This window comes from Eumetopias jubatus, unplaced genomic scaffold (genome assembly GCF_037043125.1).
Source record: "Eumetopias jubatus isolate StellerSeaLion01/CBP00866 unplaced genomic scaffold, mEumJub1_p1.0 scaffold_7, whole genome shotgun sequence".
Lineage (NCBI taxonomy): Eukaryota > Metazoa > Chordata > Mammalia > Carnivora > Otariidae > Eumetopias > Eumetopias jubatus.
The window spans coordinates 41,031,987-41,041,141 of record NW_028274813.1 but is presented as its reverse complement, the minus strand read 5'-3'; positions in this window follow the sequence as shown (position 1 = coordinate 41,041,141).

Here is a 9,155-nt window from a genome sequence, read left to right as displayed (position 1 = left end):
GATCAACATTTCTGGTCCCTGTGGCTAGAAAGACATGTTTCTATTGGAATTTTAGCTACCTATAGCACAAACTGCTCTGAAACTGGGGCCTGTCTTCAGGATAAAGCTGCATGAGAAAAGAGAGAAAACGGAAAACTCACCCATCCCCCCAAATCCATCTGCTTTTATTTACTTTCACAGTTCTCAGGTAGTTCCCTGCCTCCCCCCATATTTTTATCAGAGCTTTTAACTGTAAACAGTAGGAGGACTAGGTTATTGTGGACTCACACTGCCTTGGCAGAACCAGAATCCACTGACCCATTTATTTTTATATGGATGGAATTCAAAGACCCAGCAGAGTCATACCGGAGAGCCAATCAATGTGCTTCCCCCAAATTCCCCACCTACTCTGAAAAACACACATAGGCTTTCTGTGTTCTGATTCTTAAATGTCATATAATAGTAAGAGTCATTGAAAGCAAGGAAATCCTTTATCAGTGTTGAGGAGGGTGTATTTAGGGTTGGCACAGTCAATTTTATTTTACTTTTTTTCTAGGTGCAAACCTTTAATTTAGAAGGTACAAGGGAACTATATAATTTATTTCTATACTACTTTTTCTTTTGGGGCTAAAAAATACATAACATTCTTTACACATATGTATATTGCTTGAACGGTGACATAAAAGTACCTTTTGTTTCCTTGGGATCATTTTGTTTCATTTCAGACCTGTCACTTTTAATTATTTAGCTGATCATCATATCTCTCACTATAATGTAAATACAGTATATAATTATGCTTTTGAAAATGGTTATTTCCTCCTTGGCCCACAGAGCTTTTTTGGAGCTGCTACAACCTATCTGTTAAACATAAGGAGCAGCAGCATGGAGCCTAGAGCTGATTCAGAGAATTATTTTAATTTGAGGACCGTTGCCCAGGTAAATAACAGCTGCTTTGGAATCATTACAGATGAAGTGGTCAATGAATAATTTACCTTTATATTTAAGCATAACAGGTGAATATTTCAGGGTTACCAAAATATAAAAAATGTCTTAAGTATCACTAGTTCATCTAGATGTTATATTTTAAAGGGAACGCTACAAACAGATACTAGGATGTAGAGTTGCAGCCTAGAGAGTTTTTTTGGGAGGTTATAGTTAATGATGGGGAACATCAAAATGATCAGAGTAGAATTTGGTTTTGGTAAACAACCCTAAAATCTATTTATTAAAATCTTATGCAAAATGTGTTAAGTCTTTGAACTGGCAAACTTGGGCAGGAAATCTTGCAGAACATCTTTTTCCCATGAAATTTTCTTTTTAAATATTTATTCCTTACTTAAGAGGAGGCTATTCCCACATTTCTGGCTTTCTAGTGGGTTCTGGCATTTTTTTTCTGAATACCGTACTTAGCTAGAACCATGAAATGCAGAGGTCTATTTTTTACTCTAAGGGGAGTTTTTTGTTTTATTTTATTAAACAATTTTTTAACGTATTCATTTGAGAGAGAGAAAATGAGCAGGGGAGAGAGGCAGAGGGCAAAGAGAAGCAGGCTCCCCGCTGAGCCAGGAACCCAACATGGGGCTCCATCCCAGGACCTGGAGATCATGACCTGAGCCAAAGGCAGATGCCTAAACCATCTGAGCCATTCAGGCACCCAGGGGAGTTTTTTTCATTTTTTTGTTTTTAATTGAAAGTAATCTTTTATGATTACAAACACAGTATATGTGTATTATAGAAAATTTAAAAAATACAAATAAGCAAAAAATAGGAATATAAAGTACTATTTTTATTATTCAGAGATGATTCCTACCCACCTTTCATTGTATGTCTTTCCAGATCCCCTTCAATTATGCATATGTATGTATTTTTGTTCTAGAATGGGATCATACCTTACTTGCTATTTTGCCACTGGATTTTTAAAGTCAGGAGTCTCTGACTTTCCATGTAAATGCATCTTCATCTTATCTAATATCCAGGACACATTCACATTTCCCCAACTGTTAGGGAAACTTTAGAAAAAAATTTAAAATTAAATTAAAAATCAATCCTTGATAAAAGGATGTTATTCTAAACATTTGCCTAAATTCAGTTGATTCAGAAAATTCATGGGAAGTCTTTGGTAGGCGTAATGGTTGATACTGATAAACATGTGGTTAATCTGTTGCATGGTTTAATTGATTCTGACCACAACTATAGAGTTACCAAAATCAAAGATAACCTTGTGCTCTGGTGAATTCAGGGACTGAAATGATACCCATCCTGTCAAGAAGTTCCTAATAAGAATGAAGAAACATGCACTGTGAGGAATGTAACAGTCCTTATATTTGTAACCTTTGCTTTCTTTTGTATTACTTCATGTAATATGTGAATAAGGTTTACCAAGTTAGAATCTTTGAAAAGGACTCAGGTAATTGCTGACCACTAGCATATATACCATAAGTGAGTTTTTTGAGTTTTGTTCCCTAAATGATATCCTATGTCAGGAAAGAGTTAACAGTTATTTCCCCAAAGCCAAAACTAGGCCAAGGGAGGAACATTCTTTCTCCAGAATCTCATCAATTGATATTTAGAGGACAGGATTTAGGATGCTGAAAATGTGGCTTGTTGCCTAAGACACACATATTTTATTCCTAACAAATTTCTGGAAAAGTAGCACTGTAACATTTAGATAAATGTGCCTAATTTTCTTTTTGTCCTCACACCCAAGTTTTTAAATAAAAAAGTTATTTAGGGGCACCTGGGTGGCTCAGTTGGTTGAGCATCCGACTCTCAGTTTCGGCTCAGGTCATGATCTCAGGGTCCTGGGATCAAGCCCCACGTCAGGCTCCATACTCAGTGGGCAGTCTGAGATTCTCTCTCTCACCCTCTCCCCTGACTTGTGCTTGCTCTCTCTCTAAAATAAAAATAAGTATTTTTTAAAAATTTATTTAAAACTTACACCTTAAGTAAAATTTAACAAATAAAAAGGCAAATCCAACATTACTCTACCTTCCTAATCAAACAATTACTAGTATTTTGATGTGGTTCCTCCAAGTATTTTTTCTATGCATATGCCATAGTTGCTATCATATACATAAATATATGTGTGTGTATACATACATATATATAAACTTATGTACATATACATATAAACATATATATTATATAAGTATATATATGTATATTTACATATGCATGTGGTATGTACTTATATATGTCTTTATAAAACCCTATGTACCTAGCAATAGTCAAACATTTTCTTCTGTTTACTATAGTCTTTCTAATCAGTACTTTTTTTAATGGTACATAATATTTTATTGCAGTATTCAATACTTTATTTAGCCATTCCTCCCTTGTTGGAAATTTATTTTGTTTCTATTCAGGACTCAGCAACTCTGGCCCACCCACCAACTGTTCCTGAGATATTCTTCCTTTCCTTTCCCACCCATTCTCAGGGCATCTTTCCAGGATCCACATTCTCGAATGTTCCCTCAAGGAGCTTGATCTCAGGGGTCAAGCTTCATTTTGGCTCTCTTGCTCTGCTCTACCCTGATGTACTTGACATTTTGAACTATTCCTTCTGGTAAGGCTGTCTTGCCAGGAATTTGGACTTAAGTCTTTTTGTCTCTTCCCAACCCTGTCTGTATCTTCCCAGCTAGTCTTGGGTTTATAGATCTTGGCTTGGGCCAGAGCACGAGGCCTCAGCTCACCATTGGATGAGAGTCAGGGTGGCAGGGAAATGTCACTAAATCTCTGGTTTGTGCATATTAAAAATGACTCTGGGATGAGCAGCTTTTTTCATAACATTTCCTCTTAGGATTATTTTCTTAGGATAGAATCCCAGAAATGGAATTACTAAATTAAAGGTTATGACTATTTTTAAAGCTATTAGTATTTATTATCAACTGAATATAGCTAACGTTTATTAACTGGTTTTGAGACATTATCTCATTTACTTCTTACAACAGTCATATACATATCCTCACTATGGATAAGGAAATGGATGCATAGAGAGTATGTGTAACACTACAATGCATTGTTTTGATCATGGCACCATCATTGTTTATTATAATTCAAGGCAACAATAGGCTTTGTTAATGTGTTTAACCTAATTTGGGGGGATGGGGAGTATGATAGAAGAGGTTGGTTAAATAATTTTGTTTCTTTTATTTCAAAAATTTATTTATTATTTATTTAATTGAATTTTTTTTTCAAACACCAAAGTAGAGAGAATAGTATACCCATTTTCTAGATTAAGTAATTAACATTTTGTCATACTGACTTTATCTTTTTTTGTCTCTCTACTATTTTTTTTTCAATTTTCTTTTTAAAAAATTTGTATTTATATTCAATTAATGAACATATAATGTATTATTAGTTTCAGAGGTAGAGGTCAGTGATTCATCAGTCTTATATAATATCCAGTGCTCATTTACATCATGTGCCCTCCTTAATGTCCATCACCCAGTTAGCCCATTCCCCCACCCCTGCCCCTCCAGCAACCCTCAGTTAATTTTGCTTCTTTTAAAAAGTAGTTGTGATTTCTTTCTTTGAGCATTATTTGTACAAAGATTCTCAGATTTATGAGCACAAAATCAGCTTTAAACCAAAAGATAAACAGGAGGACTCATTGTTGACTTGTTCATCAGATATTCCAGATGCATACACTGTGTTGGGACCCGTGTGGATGTTGAGCTAGAATGCAAGCTCCATGATGGGAGGAGAGGAATACTGCCTACTTTGTTCACTGCTGTATTTCTAGAGCCAGGACAATGCTTAGCACATAGTGGGTGCTCAGGAAAAATTTGTAGAATGAATGAAAGTATTAGGGTCATCAGTGAGTGACAGGAACTTCAAAATAGCAAAGACTTAAGATGGATGGAAATTTATTTCTTACATAAAATTAATCTAGAGAAAAGCAGTCCAGGCTGTTAGGGAAGGTTCATAATATCAGGGCCCAGTTTATTCGTGTCTTATTGCTCTATATTCCTGGACATGGGCATGTGACTTTCACTTTAGGGTCCCAGCTGACTGCTTCTGCTCCAGCCATCACATCAACATTTCCAAGAAAAAGGAGAAAAGGAGAGCATGCTTGCTTTCTTTAAAGGCATTTCCTATAAGTTGCACAGAGGAATTAATTAATTAATTAATTATTAATTATTAATTAATTAATTATTCTCACACTGGCCAGTCACATTGTGAATTCTAACAGCAAGGAGGCTAGGAAATGTGGACTTTGTTATGGCTGGCTATGTGCCCCAGGTAAAATTGGAAGCTCTATTACTCTGGAGGAAGGGGAAAAAAATGTATTTTGGGGACAACTAGCAGGATCTCCTGGTAGTAAACTGAAATCTTCTTAAGAGGTGAAGCCATATACACATTATATATATATATATTTTTTAAAGATTATTTATTTATTTATTTGAGAGAGAGAATGAGACAGAGAGAGAGCATGAGAGGGGAGAGGGTCAGAGGGAGAAGCAGACTCCCTGCTGAGCAGGGAGCCCGATGTGGGACTTGATCCCGGGACTCCAGGATCATGACCTGAGCCGAAGGCAGTCGCTTAACCAACTGAGCCACCCAGGCGCCCCTATACACATTATATTTTAAATAACCACATAAAGGTTTTATATTACTGAAACCAAAAGTTGTATAGATGATAGGAAGCACAGAAAGAATATAGTTAAAAACAGCGTCATAGTTGAGGCGTGGACCTGGACACATGGTAGATAGCAGGCACATTGGAGTATAGTCCAAGGGCAACAGATGTTTTATATTAGGTAGTGGTGGTAAAAATACAAAAAGAAAATTATGATGGTTATGAATAAAATTCTATCTACTTTTGATCATCAAGAAAAGATCATAGTAATCGTTTCAAAATCAATATATTTTGTTTAAAGCATACTTTTATTTCCTTTAAACAACTTTTTAAAGCCATGTTACTTGGACCTCCTCCTTCAAGCCTCCTGAAATTCTTCTGTGTTTAATGAGTGGTTCTCCAAGGCCTCATTTTCTTTATAAGGCTCTTCTGTTCCTTTGTGGGGCACAGAGCACTTAAGGAACTCTTGTGGCCAATGGAGATTTCTCCCAGAGTTAGGGAACTGTAGTGCCCCTGTCCAATGACTGCTGTCTCAAAAGTGCCCAACATAAAAAAAGGAAAAAAAATGTTCCACATATTTAGAGGCTGAATTTCTTTATCTTAACTTGCTATTTAAAAAAATTATGCATATTGTACATATTCATCAAAGAATTAGAAAACAAAGGTGGGCAAAATGAAAAAATAACTTATAATTCCACTTTACAGAGATGATCATGGTTAATATTTGATGTAATCCCTTACAGACTTTCTAATGCCTTAAAAAATACTCACGTAAACAGTTATTTAAAAAACACTATCAGATTAATATTTTATAATCTGCACTTTCAATGTAATGATCTACAGTGAAATTTTTTTGGTCAACAAGTATAATAGCATCATTGTTTCGAAGGGCTGTATAATGTTTTGTTGGGGGGGTTATGGAAGGGTCTATTTTCAGTGATAGGAAATTTGTTTGCAATGCTTCTTTTTATCAGGAATTTAGAAGAACTGCTAACTCACTGAGAGGGAGCAGAAGGCTTGAAAGAAGGTCATCAGAGAAGGTTAGTTTCACACTTGCCTGAGGCTGAGAGAGTGAATCTAATACCTGGACAACTGGTTGCTCCCGAAGGAGGCTGTCTGGAGAGGTGGCTATCAGTGGGGATCAGTATTGCTCATTGCCTGGGGCTCCCCCAGGAAGCGGCCTGGAGCCCAGGTGAGAGTCTCTTTGGAGGCAGATGGTGCTGCAGAAGTCACATCAGGCCAGCTGGTGTTCTGTAAACAGCCCTCATTTGCTGGATTCTTGCCTTTTCTGCAGTTGGTGTTAGGGGGTAAGGGCTCTGTCAAATTGGGTGTAGATTTGTAACTTCTTTGACTGCTACCTCATTCCTCAGTTACCTCACCCCCTTATTCCCTAGTTGCTCACATTCTGCTACCGGTATCTGGCGTACACTGAATGCAATTACTTCATGAACTAGGTATGTGCAAGCCCTTAAGTCTTCCCACTCAGAAGCCTTTAGAAATAAAACTAAGATTAGGTAACAGCTAGGGTGGGATAATCAAGTACATTTTTTAACAGTGACATAATAACTCTTCTCAGTTATTTCGTATTGTTTGAAGGGGGTCATTATCTCTCTGTGAAACCACATCTGACATTGAGGCTGAAGTGAATTGCTGAAATACTGGTCCTTACCTCTGAATGTTAAGAGCCCGCCTGCCTCCATCTAATGGGTTTTCCATCATCAGGGCACCGAGTGGATGCTGGGTGCTTGCGGGCTGCCTTGATTTTGTGCATTAAGGGTACATATCTTATAATGTGAGAACTGCACCTGATACAGTTTCTGCTCCACAAGAAAAAACTTGTTCTTTCTAGAGGATAAATGACCTCAGGGATCATTGGCTTTTAAGTGTTATAAACTTTTGTGACATTATGAAAGAAATGGGGGCTACAATAAATCACATAGTATCCTATTTCCATTTTCTGGGTAACGGATGGGGTGTAATGTCCCAGCAGATGTGAGTAGACTACAGAAGGGGGTCTAGAAACAGGACAGGATACAAAGTATACACAACAAGCTTGCCCAAGAAAGTCGTGTTACCTCCCCTCCAGTATGACCGATTATTGAAATGTGAGGAAAATGCTCGGGAGCAGTGTTAATGATTGACGGGAAATTTAATGAAAATAAAACCTGTTTAAGTTCTTAGAGGACCCTAAAATGGGAATTTGGAAAGGTAAAGGTAGCCAGGATAGCAGAGACTCAGGTTAGATCTCAAACCATGAGCTGGGAAAGTCAACGAAGATTAGAGCAGAAGAATTCAGAGGGGATTAAGGCAGAGTATAGGAACTTGAGCGGAATGAAAGAAAGAAAGGAAGGGAGGGAGGAAGGGAAATAATTAAAGATATCACTTTTATGTAGTATAGAAATAAAAACATGTCAAAATGCTAAAAATGGTTTTTCAGTTAGAAGAGCAGGAGTTTGACTGGATTCTCATGTTAAGTAGAATTCTGCGTATTCAGAAGGATCATTTTTACTCTTTTTGATAAGACAGAAAGCTGCTGCATGTTTCTAGGGGACAGTCTTTTCGAGGCATATTGCCTAGAAGCTATTCCTTCTGTTAATAGTCATGAAGTTAAAATAAGTAGCTTTTTAAAGGGGAACTGAGATCAGAGACTATGAAGAGTCTTGTAATTTGGCCGTCAAGGCTCCTGGCCACTGGGCTATGTGTCCACAGGTGCTGGTGTTCAGAGAAACAAAACTCTGAAAAGAGATGAGGAAACAGAGCTAGAGAATCATAAAACACTTTGTTGAAGGTCACACTGCTGAATATTGGCATAGCAAATTCCTTCATGATTTAGATACTGCTAAGGAATTCAGTGACTCTGGGGTAGGTTGTGGATCAGTTGGCAGAAGTCAAGTGAATAGGAGGTTTTAGGGCTTTACAGTTAGATGTACTTTATATTTTTCTCACCTTCTGTGAAATGTTGGTACTGGAATAGATGGTTGGAACCCTACAAAGGTTGGGGAAGAGGTCATGTCTGTGCAGGTGGGAATGTTGTGTTGGGTGTTATTATCTAAGATAATAATGGATCAGTCATCTAGGTAGAGCTAGCCAGGAGCATCAAATCTGCAGGAGTCATGAAGCTTAAGTGGTGGTGGGGGGGGTCAAAGATGGAAGAGGGAATTTCTAGGACACAGTCTCCAGACAGGGTCAGTGGCCAAAAGCTTTGGCATTTTGCTAAGAACTTGTTTCTGCCTTGCTCTGTACCTTAAAGACTGGCTTTGCCAGTCTTTAAGCAGCTGCATTTGGGAGCAGCTGTTAAACACAGACGTTGTATTTATGAGAGAAAGTTTGCAAGTATCAGAAAACAGTGGAGCCAACCTAAGCAAAAGAAGAGACAGGGTGCTTTGGGATAGACTAGAAGCAAAGGCTGGAAGGCTGTTGGGACTTTCTGTACCTAGTCTTTGCTCCTCTCTGTGTGTCTGCTTGGTCTGTTGGGAAACAACCTTATTCTAATCAGTACTGCCTGCACACGACTGGAGTCCAGTGTCCAGGCCTGCACTCTGCATCGGGAGGGGGCAACATGAAGATTATCCAAAGGAGAGCCATAGGTATGATGAAG